The sequence below is a fragment of the Mixophyes fleayi genome, chromosome 9, assembly GCF_038048845.1.
Source record: "Mixophyes fleayi isolate aMixFle1 chromosome 9, aMixFle1.hap1, whole genome shotgun sequence".
Lineage (NCBI taxonomy): Eukaryota > Metazoa > Chordata > Amphibia > Anura > Limnodynastidae > Mixophyes > Mixophyes fleayi.
Genome location: NC_134410.1, coordinates 22,149,127 through 22,166,473, shown reverse-complemented (window position 1 = coordinate 22,166,473; position 17,347 = coordinate 22,149,127). Strand labels below are relative to the sequence as shown.

The window sequence follows — 17,347 nt, the reverse complement described above, 5'->3', positions numbered from 1 at the left end:
TGTACAGGAGGAGAACAGCGGCCATCTTTGTACAGGAGGAGAACAGCGGCCATCTTTGTACAGGAGGAGAACAGCGGCCATCTTTGTACAGGAGAACAGCTGGAAATAGGAGGTGGAAGATTTAAGTCACCGTGTATTTATTAGGTATCTCTATGTCTATAACACATTATATGCATAATACAGTTATAGGGTACTTATTATACCTCTATGTATGCAACAATACATATGTGTACAAATCTTCCCTGTAGTGGGGGATGTTATATATATTGTTATGGCCCGTCAAATTGTGTGACATGTTCCAGTCCCTTCATTGCAGTAATGATTGTCAGCAGAGAGTAAATTATAAACTAAATGTTCAGTGATATTACTGAGTAAGAAAGTTCTGACAATATACCGACACTAGTTACTAAAATTGCCCATGTTTTACCTAAAATCCCTTGTCCCTCTTTCTGCTCACATTTCCCTTCTTTTTGCTGCATAGACCAGTCCCTACTTCATTTTCCTAGGTGGCCCCACCAGAGCTGGAGCCCCTGAGACTCTGGGAAACAACTTGGGGGTCTGGCTGCTTTAGTAAAAATGCCTCCTAGTTGGTAATGCAACTTTAAAGGACATTTCCTTTTTCAAACAAGTTTTTTTTTTCCATTAAATCTATTCGGCCCATATATTCATATTTGCCAATATAACATGGTACCTCTGAGCGTACGTTTAGAATATGCAGCAATACCTGGCCTCCTGAGTTTCATAGCTCTGGGTATAGGCAGTGCTATGCAGTGAATATCTAGCCTGTCCCTTCTCATTTTAAGAGCCATCAACTGTAAGCAAATCAAGATTCAAACATCATCATCATCATTTATTTATATAGCGCCACTAATTCCGCAACGCTGTACAGAGAATTTATTCACATCACTCCCTGCCCCATTGGAGCTTACAGTCTAAATTTCCTTACAAAGACACACACCGACAGAGACTAGGGTCAATTTTTTTTAATAGCAGCCAATTTACCTACCAGTATGTTTTTGGGAGTGTGGGAGGAAACAGGAGCACCCGGAAAAAACCCACGCAAACACGGGGAGAACATACAAACTCCACACAGATAAGGCCATGGTTGGGAACTCATTACCCCAGTGCTCTGAGGCAGAAGTGCTAGCCACTAGGCCACATTATATACTTCAACCATGCTGCAGGCAACTTAGCGACAATGCCGCAGGAGCGAGACAGATCCGCTTTAGTGTTGCCGTTATGCTTGCAATGTTGCAACAGATGATGGATTGTGTAACTGCAGGCTGCCCCACTCCCCTTCCCCAAAATCGCAGTCTGAATAGAAACAGCCTTAAAACTGCTACAAAGACGCTCCTACAAAAGGTATTCCTGGGGTCACAGGAAAAAAACAAACCCCTTTCTTGGGCAAATATTGGCTTTATTACAGATCTTTATATGTGAAGTACATTTTTTTTAAAAGCTCACCAGAGTTTCCTTATTTCAGTTCATGTCAAAGTTTTCATCCTTAACATAATATATCATCACCATTTATTTATATAGCGCCACAAATTCCGTAGTGCTGTACAGAGAATATTTGTCATTCACATCAATCCCTGCCCCACTGGAGCTTACAGTCTAAATTCGCTAACACACACACTTTAATTTTATCATCAGCCAATTAACCTAATAATAATTAGCTAGAAAGTTAAAGCTGAAAAAGTCAGAAAAAAGAGCGTTAAACATACAAATGTATAATATATAAATAAAATTAGCTTTATTCATACTTGCCAACTTTCATATATGGAGATGGACCTCTGGGAGATGCCGGATAGGGGGCGTGGCGGAAGGGGGTGGGGCATGGTCAACATGCCCCACCCCCACAACATTTTGCCGTTAAGAACCGCGAATCACGTCATTGAGGCTCCCATCCTGCCCACTTCACTAGGAATGCAGAACAATTGCCTGCTCTCCCGGGACTCCAGGAGACCTACCCAGATTTCGGGAGTCTCCTGGACATTCCAGGAAAGTTGGCAATCATGGCCTTATTGCACTAATTTAGTAGCTTCAGCAATATCTGCTGTATGGACCTATCTGAGAAGGTCATGCTGGGACTTTTAGTTCCATAACAGTTGGCGAGCAAAAGGTTCCTATGCTTTATAATGTATTTATAAGTGTGTTCTGTTTAGATTCATGTCTGGCAAGCCTCACTTATGCTTACACCCCTACGTTCCTACAAATTGTGCAGGGTATGTTGGGACTTGTAGTTTCACAACAGTTGATGAGCTACAGGTTACCTACCTCTGCTCTATGATCTGTTTACTAGCTCAGAGCTGGACAAATCTTAGATTTCACAGCGTATTTTTTAATTGTTGATTGTGGTGACTTGATGGCTAAGATTAGTCCAGGCCTGCACTAGTAAATAGATGTCCCACTTCTGTAGAGTATGCCCCCTTGTTGGCCCACTCTGCAGTGCTTTTGACGGGAACCATTGGAGCCAGTTCCTGGTGATTAAAGCTCACAGGCACAGTATTAGTAAACTCTGTGCTGCTACAGTAGCCAATGCCATGTAGGGATCATATAGTATGATTCTGCCCAAAGTAACATTACAGTATGTTATAGCAATGTATCATGGAACTGTAATCTTTGGAAATCTGTCCTAATGGTTCACCGAAGTTATTCTGGAGTGGGGGGAATGGCTAGAGGACATCGACTCTGCCACCGGCAGGTAGTTTTGATGGAGGCACAAGCTGATAAATGGTGTAATGGTGGCATAGGCTGGTTAATGGGGTGAAAGGGCAGAGGCTGCCATATTTGTAATGGGGCACCAACTTGTAAATGGTGTAATGAACGACAGGGACTGGCAATGCGTGTGACGAAGAACGTGGGTTGGCGATGTTTGCTGCTGTATAATACTTGGGGTTATTACTATGTGTTGGCCATTTAGATTTGATATTATGTAAAGTGCCAAAAAATCATCACACCCCTTGTTGTTTCAAAATTGCTGGCTCTTCTTGCCCTGGCTCCTAACTTTTGGAAAAGTTTTACAAAACTAGCTCAGAATTCTACTCAAACTACTCACCTTCACCTTCAAAGCCCTCACCAACTCCTCCTCTTCAAACACCCCTGACCTCATCACAAGATGCACTCCCTTTGCCTCTGACCTGCCACTCACCTCCTTTGATCACCTCTCGATCCCGTCTCTCAAGACTTCTCCTGTGCTGCTGCCCACTTGTGGAACTCCCTACCTTGACTGACCAGGCTCTCCCTTAACCTTCAATCTTTCAGGCATTCACTCAAAAGCCACCTCCTCGGTATAGCCTGAAATACCCCCACCTGATAATTCACTCCTGCATGTTCTACCAGCTACGGTCCCATCTCCGCTCCGAGTCCCACTAATTATTGTCTCAGCATTGCCCTCTCCCTCTAGACTGTAAGCCCTTATGAGCAGGGTGCTCTCTACCCTCTGTCTAACGTCTGAACCTCCTTCGTCAGCCTTTGTGACGAAGTGCCTTAAAATAAACCTTAATGATTACTGTTTGGCAAGCACCTCATACTTGCAACTGCACATTACACTAATTGTAGAAGCTCTAGCTCCACAATAGCTGTAGAGCTGCAAGCCTACTAATTTATATCATGTGTTCAGGTTAGATCAGTCCTTAGCACAACCTCCTCATGCTTGCATTCAATAAATTCAAGTCTAAACAAAAGTTTATTCTGACCCGTGTGATATAATTAGGAATGTACATGTCACACACTACATTGCCCTGTCTCTTCTCTGCTACAAATATTTTTAGTTGTTTATTCTTGGTCTTGATTGGTCATGCCCACAGATCTCTCCTCCAGAAATGAATTCCTTTACAACCCCAGTTACACCCACATCTGTACATGCAATGCTTAAACTTGACAGTAGGGGGCTCTTGCCCCCTAATAATGTCTTGCAGGGTAACTTCAAAACCTCTGCTAAGTGTTTCCTTATATAGGGGCACCTGCTGTGTTCAGTTTTTTGTTGGGACTATCATTTTCATCTAGCAGGGATGCCCCAGCTTTTCATTTAATAGACAATTTAGACTGACTTAACATTATGTCATATTGTCAGTGAGAATATGTCCTATGTTGTAATATCTGACATTACAAGATGTAGCTCTCCATACATGAATTACATACATGCATGGTTGCTGTATTCAGCCCAGATAGCTGCAGTTGGATCTGGCATTTAAAGGGTTACTGCGTTGAATGTAACAGCCAAGCCTATGGCTGAAATGAGAAGTGTGTGTGAAGTTCTCCAGGTTTGGAACCTATAGGAACATTCCTCACTGTGTAAATAACACCCCCTCCCCACTCCCCAGATGCTTTCTGTACATTTACACAGGGTTTCCCTCCAGCATTATTTATGGGGGCACACCCAGGCATCCTGGGGTCACATCTAGGTTATGCCCAGAGAACATCTCAGGAATTAAACACCACTCAGCGCTGCCATTAATTACACACTCAGAAAATATGCTGAGGACAATTGAGGGAAGCGCCGGTCAGCTGGATGGAAGATTTTCTAGGAATGTGTTTAAATGATTCATACTAAACAGCATGGGGCTTGTTACCTCTCTCTGGTATATAAATAAGGTGTTATATTTATCTTATAACTTTATGGAGCTCAGAGTGTTCGTCTCCCTATATAAATAAGTAACATCATTCAGACCTCGGAAACGTGAGACTCTGACCTGTGATCTCTGGGTTTATGGATAAAACGTCCCTTATCCCAGAGAAACATTTTAATTTTTTAAACTCTGTCACTTATTCTGTTATACAATTATAACGAGTTACTGGAAGCTGATCTAGTAGCCTTGGTTTTCAGACTTGCATGAATGAGGGAATTCTCACATCTGTATTCTGATTTGTACACTTTGATCTATATAAATTCCATTATAGAACACTTTCCATCACTTGCTTACCTGTGGTCAGGCTACCTGGCAGGTCCTCCGATGTCTTGTACCCACCACTGCACCATTCACTCCCACAGTCAGCTTTTGTCATAGAACAACACACTGCCTCGAACGAACCACTAAGTCGATCAGAATGAGGAGAGGTCTATGATGTCCGAGGCGCACTCTCCCCAGTCCAGCAGACCCAGACTTTTCTCAGACAGGCAGCCTGTTTGCTCCTTGACAACACACAGTCTGCAGAATGTTGGGGGCACCAGGTAAGTAACAAGGGGTCCACCCATGCTATAATTCAACTTTTACATTTTGCTATTAGAATATTGTTCAACCCCAGTTACACCCACATGTCTTAAGGCATGGAATTAGGGGACATCAGGCCGGCTTTATTTCATGTTACACTTCTCTACATTTTAATCTGTTGATTACGTTTATGTGTTCAGTTTTCCATAGACAATCCACCTTGAAGTTATGTAAAGATACGTAGTTTTGCAGGGGTAACAGCGGCTCAGCTCTGCTATACCAGAATTACCCCCATTAATGCCCAGTATCAGCCCCATAATATTGTTTACACATCTTGCCCCACAGCACAGTATCAAATTCTTGTATTTGGGTGCGGTACTATTATCGTGTCTGGCAACCAATCAGCAATTAGAAGTAAGATCTGTCCAATATTTGCACCCCAGCAGCCGCCGCCACTTTCATCCTTGCGCTTACCTGTACAAATAGATGTAATTGCGCAGCAGTGTGTAATCTCCCTATAGCATCTCCTATAGCTTTATATTATCCTAGAAATCCTAAGTGTTTATGTGCTTCTAGCTTTGTAATAGAGCTTGGAGCTGAGAGCGATGTGTCTCATTTCTGCACACTCAGAGAACTATGTAATCTGCTGATCCTCTGACCCAGAATACTTGCACTCTGCTGAGGAATCTGGGGCAGCTCTGGCAGGAGAGGGTGGGGTGATGGGTGCTCTCGTTAGGAACTGTCTGTGAATTTACTGAAAAAAGACAAGACAAAGACAAGGCTGTTATAATAACCCTATGGCGTCGAATAAAAGTATAATCCAAAACATGGGGCTTTTCTTCTCTTTCATCATCATTTATTTATATAGCGCCACTGATTCCGCAGCGCTGTACAGAGAACTCACTCACATCAGTCCCTGCCCCATTGGAGCTTACAGTCTAAATTCCCTAACACACACACACACAGACTAGGGTCAATTTTGATAGCAGCCAATTAACCTACCAGTATGTTTTTGGCGTGTGGGAGGAAACCGGAGCACCCGGAGGAAACCCACGCAAACAGGGAGAACATACAAACTCCACACAGATAAGGCCATGGTCGGGATTTGAACTCATGACCCCAGCGCTGTGAGCCAGAAGTGCTAACCACTTAGCCACCGTGTTGCCCACCGTGTTCTCTTTCTCTATAAATTTTGACTACAGTCTTATGTCAAGAATATCACACCACCTATTATATTTGTCCTTAGAAAACTATTACCTGGTTAGTGTTGTCTTAGGTGAATACCCGTTGTTTACCACCCTCACTGCTCTGTGCATGTCCGCAGAAGTGGTCATGTGCAGCTCAACTAGCGCTGGTGTGGCACCACTTTGGCACCCAGTCTAGGTTTTATATACCTGACCGGGTGTGTTGCTCTGTGATACGCATTGTAGGCCCTTGCTTTCTATTGACCATCTAACCATTGGTGCCTGGCTTTAACCTCTGCCTGTTGCTGACCTTGCCTTCACCTGATGTTTATGGATAGACTGTGTGTGACTGACTGTTATCTAGTCTTGTCTGATTTGTACATATATTGGGCAGCAGCTTAATTTTGCTGCTCATGACCGGGGTTAGTAGCAGTAAAAACATTCATTTCTATAGGAAGAGGGATCACTAATTTGGGCTTCTTTTTTTTTTTTTTTTTTTTTTTTTTTTATTTCTTCCCCCCATTCTGACGGAAGATCCCCAGTCTTAGCCCTTGAGTAACCAGTGGATATTTAGTGCATTTTGTTAGTGTTCAGTTTCTATTGAATTCATATACTGTGGAGCATATTTAATATAGGCGAAAATGGGTGATTGTGCCAGCAATAAGCTTCGCCCTATACATCAAAGGGTCACGGCTGGTGATAGCACGGTTATCACGGTAGCCGCCACCTGCGATAAGATTCACTGGGTTACATGTACCGCTGCAGTACTTATTCTATTATCCCCATCTCAGAGCGGCAGTAAGAGAAGAATATCAATAAGAAAACGTTTTATTTTTGAATGAAACATTGTTGTTTTAATTGACAATATATTTTAAATATATTATTTTAAATATTTTTATCAATTTTTGAACAAATTATTTTATTACTTGTTTATTTTTAGTGGAACTGAAAGTTCAAGTCTGGGCTCGTAGTTCCACTATGCACAAACGAACCGCAAGCAAAGATCCCCTGAGGCTGGCACGGCCAATCGGTAAGTTAACTGTCGCCGCTCTTAGCCAATAGCAGTGGAGTATGGCTGAGTTACTGTAGCAATATTTTATTCATAATTTGCAATTTTATTCAAAAGATTCATAAATTGCTTTGATAACAGATTTTCGTATTACTGCTTGTTAGTAAATAGGCTGTTAAACGTTGGATCAAATGCACTGCTTAATGTGCATCAAACAGCTGTCCTTCATCTCGGCAAAGCGAGTACTCCCTTAGATAGAGTGCTGTCGGTATGGAGCATTTGCGAACCTGTCACTGCTTCTGTATATGAGCAGCTTTGCCTAATTACACCACCAGTGCATTTCGAGGTACCCCCCCCATTCCTGGGCCTTGTTACTTCCCCCAGAAAATGAAGATTTGGGATAGACCTGACAATAAGCATGGTGGAGACCGTGAAATGTCACTTCAAAGGCCAACTTATTATCACATTATTCATTCATAAACGTTTTTTCTCCTAAAATACTTCTCAGTTTATCCTGGTTTATGTCTTAAATTAATCGTGAGGATGAGAGGACGTCGGAGCTGTATACATTGGATAAATTCAGCCTAGATAATGTGGTTTTCGACAGAAGTGCCTCTGGAAGCCTCTGGAAGGACAAAATTAATCCCATTATAGGGATTAGACCAGTGGGTAAATGTATCAAGCTGAGAGTTTTCCGGCGGGTTTGAAAAGTGGAGATGTTGCCTATAGCAACCAATCAGATTCTAGCTATCAGTTTGTAGAATGTATTAAATAAGTGATAGAAAACTCTCAGCTTGTTACATTTACCCCCAGATCTCCATCACCACAGAGGTGGGATCTAAATCATGTCCTTTTGTACGGAGAAAAAAAGACTCTGGGCCTGATTCATAAAGGAACGTATCTGCCGGTTTTGTGCGTATTATTCGCAAAATCACTCTGCACATGGCCAGAACCGTCTCATGCCCCATAGAACACAGCCACATTTAATTCACCTTCCAGACGCAAAGGACACTTACTACAGTCTACAATTTCAGGGAGTGATCGAGGCAGGGAAGGGGCGCTCGGCTGTAGTCATTGTGCAGTAAGGACGTGCCAATCACGCGCGCATGCAGCAGCGTCCAATCCAAGTTCGGGGCATTTCTCGGGTACCTGTTGTTCAGCCGTATCTCTTGCTCCAGCTACAGGTCTGGTCTAAGTGCCGCTTACTAATGATGACGGCTGTGTATACAGCTATAACAGGTGTATGCAATCTATGTACAGTAGACATTAAGGGCATCCTAATAAATATACTTAATGGAAAAAACAAAATAAAACTTTTTTATTTTTTCATTATCATTAATGCCTATATTATTAACAGGTGATATTACTTAAATTGTTATTTTTTTCTGTATGTTCTTTGGTGATTTTTATATTCCACAAATGTATTGGACATATCCGGCCGTGTGCTGTGTAGTGGAGCACAGCGGACGTTCACCCGTATTCACCACCACACGTATCTTCACATCCGCTCCTTGTTGAATTCAGGCGTCCGTAATCCTGATTTACGTGACTATTAAAACAAACGTACATTGTGCTCAGTATACGTACCTTGATGAATCAGGCCCTGGGAGTGTTGGAGGAGAGTACGTCATTGTTGCGTTGTCGGATCTCGCAGGTTTTGGATTCCATAAGTACCTCCAGGGCCGCCTACAGAAATAATCATGCCCAGTACGTGCCCCCCTTGTCCCGCCCCGATGAGCGCCCCCCCCCCCCCCCATGAGCAACAGCAACATATACTTACCTGGGGGCCCGCCGCTGGTCCCCGCTACTGTGTCTTCAGCCTGGCTGTCACCGTGCCAGGCACCAGGATGCGATCGCAGGGATGGAGGATTCATTCCCCCTGCGATCATGTGCTCTGCCTGTGACGGGAAAGAGGGGGGGGGGGGGCGCTCATCGGTTGCGCTGTTGTACCCCCCGTGCCCCCCTGATGGCGGCCCTGAGTACCTCCCTTCCCAGGAGATCCAGCGGCATTGCTCACACAGAAACAGGTAGCAGTGTTCTTGTCACTCTCCAGTGCCATTGCTCATACAGAAACAGGAGGGGTAGCAGTGTTCCTGTCACTTGACAAAAATTGACTGGAAGTTAATGTTATTGTTGTTAATAATAATGTAGGAACAAAAAAAGACCCAATTTTTGTGATTATAGCAAAAAAATATAGGGATTTTAGAAAAAAATAGGAATCCAAAACATTGCAGCCCTTTATTTAGGGAGTGGGGCTGCTGCAATAGGTCATCTTTAAAAAAGAAAAAATTATTCTGAAAATATTTTTAGCAAGTGACAGTGACTTATTGATTATTTAATCACTAGGGGTGCTGTTAGTGTTTCTGTTTTTTTATATTTACTAGAATGCAGCTCAGACACACGTTAAATACAAATATAGAGAAAATGAAGTTTATTTTTGCCAGATGACTTATACCAGCTGCCAATGTCTGATTTATACCAGTCAATACTGAGATTTGTATTAAAGTTGAAGTATGTAAGTATTGAATAATCAGCACATTGTGTACTGTGTGCAAAAGAGAGTACAATAGCCAGACACTCTTCTGTCTCAACATGTTCACCTTCCAGTAATTATTAAGAAGAGGATTGACACAGAGAGAGGCATGCGGGGGCAAGGGAGGGGAAGACCGTCCTAGGAGATCACTCTGTAAATTTACATCTACCAAGTCTTTTTTTGTAACAAGATAACACAAGTGAAAATAACACAGTTTATTCCAGCCAGCCTGCAAATACTGAGAGGCACTTGGTGATAAAATCTCTATTTAAAACATTTAAAACCAAAGTTGAATTTCTGCTAAAAATGTCTTAAAAAATATATGATTTTGCTTTGTAAGTTATTACATATATTCTCAAGTCTATGGGGCATATTCAAATGTTTGTTTTCCACGCCGCGGAAAAACTATTACCGTTAATACGGTAATTGTTAGCTGGATTTGAGCCGCGAGCCGCGAGCTGAAATCCAGCTAGGAAATTACTGTATTAACGTTTTTTCCACGCACGATTACCGTAATGACGAGATTCTCTGCGTTTCCGCCGAGAATTGAATATGCCCCTATGAGTCTTCCTTAAGAAGAAGTTATGGGACAGAATATTTTCTAGCTCAGAGCAGGAGATAGTAATTGCTTCCACTGAAGACATTACTACCAGCTAAGCTGGTGCAAGTTTTTAGAAAGAGAACTTGTCACCAGGTTCTACACTGTATTTGCTTATTACATTGTGCCTTGCGCATTATGTAATAAGAAAAAAAAAAAAGGGTTCCTTTGTGGCCATGTTCGCCCTATGGTAATATGAAGGAGATGGATGTGTGGCCCTCCAACCTTCAAGGGGCCGCCCAGGAAAAGGAGGAAGAGCATAGAGCACTCCCTCCTCTGGGTATGCCATGTGACCTCCCTGCACTGTGCACTCCCTCCTCCTCCGGGTATGCCATGTGACCTCCCTGCACTATGCACTCCCTCCTCCTCCTGCTCCGGGTATCCCATGTGACCTCCCTGGACTATGCACCCCCTCCTCCTCCTGCTCCGGGTATGCCATGTGACCTCCCTGCACTATGCACTCCGTCCTCCTCCTCCGGGTATGCCATGTGACCTCCAGGGCTGCCAAGAGGAATTCAGGGCCCGGGTACAACAAACTCATGGGGCCCCCCCATAGTTGAGTAAGCCCTAAAAAATTTTTGCGCCGCCTAACGGCGGCGCAAAAAACACGACGCGGGTTTGGTCATACATTCAGGGGCGTGTCAATGCGCCATTGGGGCGTGGCTAGCCTAACGACGGTGCAAAAATTTTCGGGAATGTGGTCATACATTTGGGGCCGTGGCAATGCACCGGTGGGCGCATAGCTAGCACATCAAAATCACTAGGTCCTGAATTCACCACAGCGTCACATATGTCCAAGCACTCCTGACTTTTAAGACATCCAGCACCACAGTGTAGTATACAAAGAATGCAGTGTGTACACAAACAGTTCAGTCTTGGCCTGCGCCCACTGGGCTCACCAAACATTGGCATTGTCCCTACTAGAATCACAACATTTCACACACTATGCTGCTCTGTCCTACCTGTTCTTCTCACTTTCTCCACCCGAGGCTGCTGGTTTCTTTAGTTGTGGCTTGCCTGGATCTTGGAATGTAGAAGGACCTATTTGGGAAAAAAATGGCTACATTTAGAAAATTTCAGTCAGACGCAGCGTTAAATCAATAGCACCCACGATTAATAATTAGGCCTTCCTCCAGCCCCAACATTAAAATAATAGAATTCACATGTAATAAATAAACCTATTTCCCGTCATGCAAACAGCCTAGCAATACCTATTTCCCGCAACCATCACTGCCATTAAATAATTCATAGTCACATTTAATAAATAGACCTCATCCTCCCCAAACTCACCTCCACATTCAATAGGCCCCAAATCACCCCATCTTAAATTAATAATCCCCACTATTAAATTGCCTCACCATCACCCTACAAACAAAATAGCGCCCATTAATTAGCCACCACCTACCGCACACACACTACATTGCAACAAGCCCCATCACAACTACACTGCGCCCTCCATGCTGCTTTCCCCCCTTTTTATTCACTCTGTGCCTCTTTGCCCCTTTTTTTTATAACTCTGTGCCTCTCTGCCGCTGTTTTCCTCCTCTGTGCCTCTCTGCCCCTGTTTTCCTCCTCTGTGCCTCTCTGCCCCTCTTTTCCTCCTCTGTGCCTCTCTGCCCCTCTTTTCCTCCTCTGTGCCTCTCTGCCCCTCTTTTCCTCCTCTGTGCCTCTCTGCCCCTCTTTTCCTCCTCTGTGCCTCTCTGCCCCTCTTTTCCTCCTCTGTGCCTCTCTGCCCCTCTTTTCCTCCTCTGTGCCTCTCTGCCCCTCTTTTCCTCCTCTGTGCCTCTCTGCCCCTCTTTTCCTCCTCTGTGCCTCTCTTTTCCTCCTCTGTGCCCCTCTTTTCCTCCTCTGTGCCCCTCTTTTCCTCCTCTGTGCCCCTCTTTTCCTCCTCTGTGCCTCTCTTTTCCTCCTCTGTGCCTCTCTTTTCCTCCTCTGTGCCCCCTTTTCCTCCTCTGTGCCCCCTTTTCCTCCTCTGTGCCTCTCTTTTCCTCCTCTGTGCCCCTCTTTTCCTCCTCTGTGCCTCTCTTTTCCTCCTCTGTGCCTCTCTTTTCCTCCTCTGTGCCCCTCTTTTCCTCCTCTGTGCCTCTCTTTTCCTCCTCTGTGCCTCTCTTTTCCTCCTCTGTGCCTCTCTTTTCCTCCTCTGTGCCTCTCTTTTCCTCCTCTGTCCCTCTCTTTTCCTCCTCTGTCCCTCTCTTTTCCTCCTCTGTGCCTCTCAGTTTCTTTCCTTACCTTTTGTCAGCTTCTTTCTTTTCTTCTCTTCTGTCTTCTCTTCTTTCTTCTTCTTTGGTCTTGTCAGGCTGCGGCGCTCCTCACTGACTGACTGCCGGGCGTGACTTGATGACGTCACGCCCGACAGTCAGTGTGAATGGAGAAGACAGGAGAGGAGGGACGCGGCGCCGCGGTCACGTGAGTATTGATTTTTTTTTTTTTTTTTTTTTATTTCTTATAGCTCCCCCCACCAACGCCCCCCCCCCTCCCCCTACCCCGCGGGAATTTTTTTTAAAAAAAAATAAAAATACGCAAAATAAAAAAAAATAAAAAAAAAAAAAAAAATGACAAAAAATAGCAGCAAGGGCCCGGCCCGGGCCCCCTGGCATGGCCGGGCCCGGGTAAAATGTACCCGCTCCCCCCCCCCTCTCGGCGGCCCTGGTGACCTCCCTGCACTATGCACTTCCTCCTCCTCCTGCTCCGGGTATGCCATGTGACCTCCCTGCACTGTGCACTCCCTCCTCCACCTCCGGGTATGCCATGTGACCTCCCTGCACTATGGACTCCGTCCTCCTCCTGCTCTGGGTATGCCATGTGACCTACCTGCACTGTGCACTCCCTCCTCCGGTTATGCCATGTGACCTCCCTGCACTATGCACTCACTCCTCCTCCTGCTCCGGGTATGCCATGTGACCTCCCTGCACTGTGCACTCCCTCCTCCTCCTACTCTGGGTATGCCATGTGACCTCCCTGCACTATGCACTCCCTCCTCCTCCTGATCCGGGTATGCCATGTGACCACTGTGCAGAGCAGGTCACGTAATGCAGAAGTCGGCTTTCCCAGTTCTGATAAGATTGGGTGCAGCCGTCTGGGGGGGGGGGGGGCATAGGTTAAAGCTTGGTGAGCCGCCTGTTGCCCACCGCTGCTCTATGGGCTATGTGGATGTTTTGTAACTTATATGTCAGAACACCAGGCTGGACGTGTATGAGTAATGGCTCACCTTACTGTCCCTATAAAGTCAATCACGATTCTAGGGGACTGTCTTACTCCCTTTCCACTGGTAAGCGCAACAAAGCTGAAGTATTTTTAGAGAGGGGGAGACCTAGCACACATCAATGTCGCATGTCAAACCCCCAGTGTGATGTGACCATGCCCCCTTTTTGGAGGTGCTCACACTGTCCCGAATTACAAAGATTAAATGTTGGGAGGTCAAAACTGTTAAAAGAAGTTGAAGATATGAAGAGTACAAATAGACAGCATTTTACTATTAAACTCAGTTTGCTATTCTTTTTAAAATCTACAGTCGCAACTGTGTGTAATGGTCCCTCCCGGGCCGACTTCCTCCATTCCTCCTAGTAGGAGAGCATACGCAGTGACAGCCGGCTCAGCTTCTGAGCTAAACCATCAGCTTGAGACAACGCTATATTAAGAGCTCTCCGTCAGGTGCATGAGGAGGACACGCAGGAAGCCCGTTGTTGTTTGCTACTTACATAGTACACAAGTTATAAAGTATATCCATGTAGGGGGATAGCTATATGTTTGGGTCTCCGGCCTCCTGGCTAGTCTGTGTTATATCAAGGCTGCAGCTCATATAGCAGAGCACAATCTATCCCGTCCCGTCTAATAAATTTCAACGGAATGATCAGCTCTCCTCTACATTGACTTTTCCTGCGCTGTGAACTTTAATGTCTTAATATATACAGCCTGGATTCAGCTAATTAGGGAACTTTGTGTGTACAATCCATGCTCCACTCTTTCTATCCAGGCCACTCCAGAGTCCATGGAGACAAGTAACTAAGGCCAGGATTGGGAGGCAGAGTTTACCTTAATCATGAGCTACCAGGACAACACTAGTTTTCCCCAATATTTTACACGTCCCTTCTGATTGCATAGCACATGTTGGGACATTGTGATTATCCTACTTAATAGGTAATATAGACAGTGGTAATGGAGGGAGAATCACAGGTGCAGGATTAGTAGCAGGAAGTGTGATGGAATCTTTGAATGAAAGCCCTAAGGTGAAAAGGTAAATGCAGACAAGTGGGTGCCTATTAGGAGAAAATAGTGGCAGAGCGTGCAAAGCAACAAATGTTATTAATAGAACAATTTAGTCCTTTACAAGTTGTACGTAAATAGGGTGCACGGTAGCACTAAAACACTGGATGTTAAACATCTGTATAGGGAATTATATAAGTGCAAACGGACCTTTGTCACATCACGCACCTACTTTAGCGCTATTAAGCTGGTTCTACAGTTGTGTGAGTACATGATGTTCCAGTTTCACACCTATACTTTTAATGGGCCGCAGCTTGTATCTTACCAGGGGCAAACGCAGGATTTGTAGAGGGGGGTTTCCACACCACGCCACTAGTAGGCGTGACCAGCATGCATGGGGGCATGGCTATAATTTTAGACAGTGCTTGGCTGCTCTCCAACTCTACTATTCAGAAAAGGTCATTTACCTCCCAAACTACTATACTTGAAGAGTAGGAATTCCACCTAACGTGGCAGAGCTCCTTCAGGTCTTCTGCAGTTATTTGTACCCCCCCTCCCTAGCAGGCAGCCCCTCTGTGTTACCCGCGCTTTAGTTCTGGTCTCCTTGCTTTGTGGAGAGAGTGAGTCATCCAGTGTGATGATTCATGAGCTGAGCAGAGCCAACGTTATAGAACATGTTATTCCTACAAAGAATGCAGCAGTATTCCGGGATTAGAACGGAAAACTGAGCATGGAACAGAGGTTTCAATAACAGTCTGTTCTGCTCACATTTGGGCGTGGCTCTGTGTCCCTGCTCTGAGCTATAAGGAACCCACTGCTGAGTCTGCATTAATACATTCTAAGGACTAGTCCACGCGGGCATTTTTCTGGCAACTTAGAGGCGATTTAAAAGAGAATTGCACCACTGTGCATGCATGTTTCTTTAAAATAACAGTGGGCCTGGTTCATAAAGGCACATATTGGTGGATTTTGAGCGTATCATGTGCAAAATCACTCTGCGCGTGCCCAGATACAGGGCTAGTCTAAGTCCTGAGTACTAGTGACGACCGTTTTGTGTGCATGCTGTAACATGTGTTTGCAATCAGGAGCAGCTGTAAAAATGTATTTTATGTTCAGTAGACATTAAGAGCATCCTAATAAATTTATTTCATGGGGAAAAAACACTTCTTGTTTTTTTTAAACTGTTTTATCATTAATGCCTATATAATTAATAGGTGACATCATTTCTATTTTTTTCTGTGCATTCTTTTGCGAATGTATAATACACATAGGTATTGGACGTATCCTGCAGTGTCTTGTGTAGAGATGCTCACTGACCCCCGTGAACTGGTTTTGGTTTTGGATTTGGATTAGCTTCGTGTTTTGGTTTTGGTTTTGGTTTTTTAGAAAAAATCCTAATATATGCTAAAATCACATAATTTTGCTCTTTTTTGTTCCTACATTATTACTAACCTCACTAACACTACCACCTCACAGGTCACAATATTATTTTCATAGACTTTCGGACAAATACTGCAGCCAACTGGCTGGATGGTAAGCGACAGAGCAATGACACAAACACACGGCAGTTCCTAGCACATCTAGGACACATTGACACACAGCAGTGGCAGAAAAGAAAAATGGGGGTCCGCCCTCCTTCCCACCCCTCGCTATGTTGGGTCTTAAAAAGGAATTCAAACTCCCGAGATCCGACGTCGTCACAATGACATTTTGCCTCGTTTTCAATTCCGAGGGTGCGCGACAGTACCGAGCTGGCTCGGCTCGGTACTCTGATCCCCTACGTTCGGGTGTGTTCGGTTCTCGGGGAACCGAGCCTGAGCATCTCTAGTTTTGTGTAGTAGAGCACAGCAGACCTACACTCGAATTCATCAGCGCACGTATCTTCAGACTTGTTCCTTTTGGAATTCGGGACTACGCACATCCGATTTAAGTGCGTTTTAGTTGTGCTCAGTATGTGTGCCTTGATAAATCAGGCCCATCGTCTGCATCATTTCCAATGCTGTAGGCACTAGAATAATTAGCGCATACAGGAGTTTATAAAAAAAAATTACTATTTCCGGCAATGTTAAACGAACGGTAAATGATATATTACCACATGGTCAATGACGAAATTGTTACTACTTTAATGAATCATGATGTTCAGTTACCAACGCATAACCTGTCAGTTATCTTATATCAATTGCAGTTATTTCCCTTTACAACGGCATTGCCTCTGTGTTCAACTCCATCAATCTGTACAAAGCATTTCTGCTAGGAGACGGCAAGCCAATCATTAGGTCCCACAGATCTTTTTGATTCAGTGCACTGCTCGCCACACAGGAGCTTTCCTATTGCAGTGATCTCACTGTCAACTCTTACTCACTACAAAGGGATGATGGTGATGGGATTTAAGGTGATACTTTACACATTACAAATGTGTAAAGACTGTTTGCATTAAATCTATTTGTAATATCTAGAGATAGCACAACCAGTCAGCCCCGTCGCTGCACTCAGCAGAAAGAACGAAAAAGGAGCCACAACTGATATGTGAAAACACATTGATGTTTATTGCAAGACAATAATGTAACACTATGCAGACACATGGATTTCTGGGCGTTAGCTGCTCTGGACAGAGTCCAGCAATATCAAGTACATATATGATAAATGTAGACAGCCGGGCAATATATC

The 17,347-nt window shown here is 44.3% G+C and overlaps 1 protein-coding gene across 6 annotated transcripts in view; it reads left to right on the top strand.

Moving 5' to 3' along the window:
• Positions 1 to 70: 70 nt before the first annotated feature.
• The window catches only part of LOC142102190 (calpain-2 catalytic subunit-like), a 113,728-nt gene continuing 96,451 nt past the window's right edge, over positions 71 to 17,347 (top strand). For 5 of the 6 annotated variants that reach the window (XM_075186894.1, XM_075186896.1, XM_075186893.1 and 2 more), the window contains exons 1-2: positions 71 to 144; positions 7,278 to 7,367. The gene's annotated coding sequence lies outside the window, so the exon portion shown is untranslated. The remainder of the gene's footprint in view (positions 145 to 7,277; positions 7,368 to 17,347) is intronic. The other variant, XM_075186892.1, reaches the window with a different exon arrangement.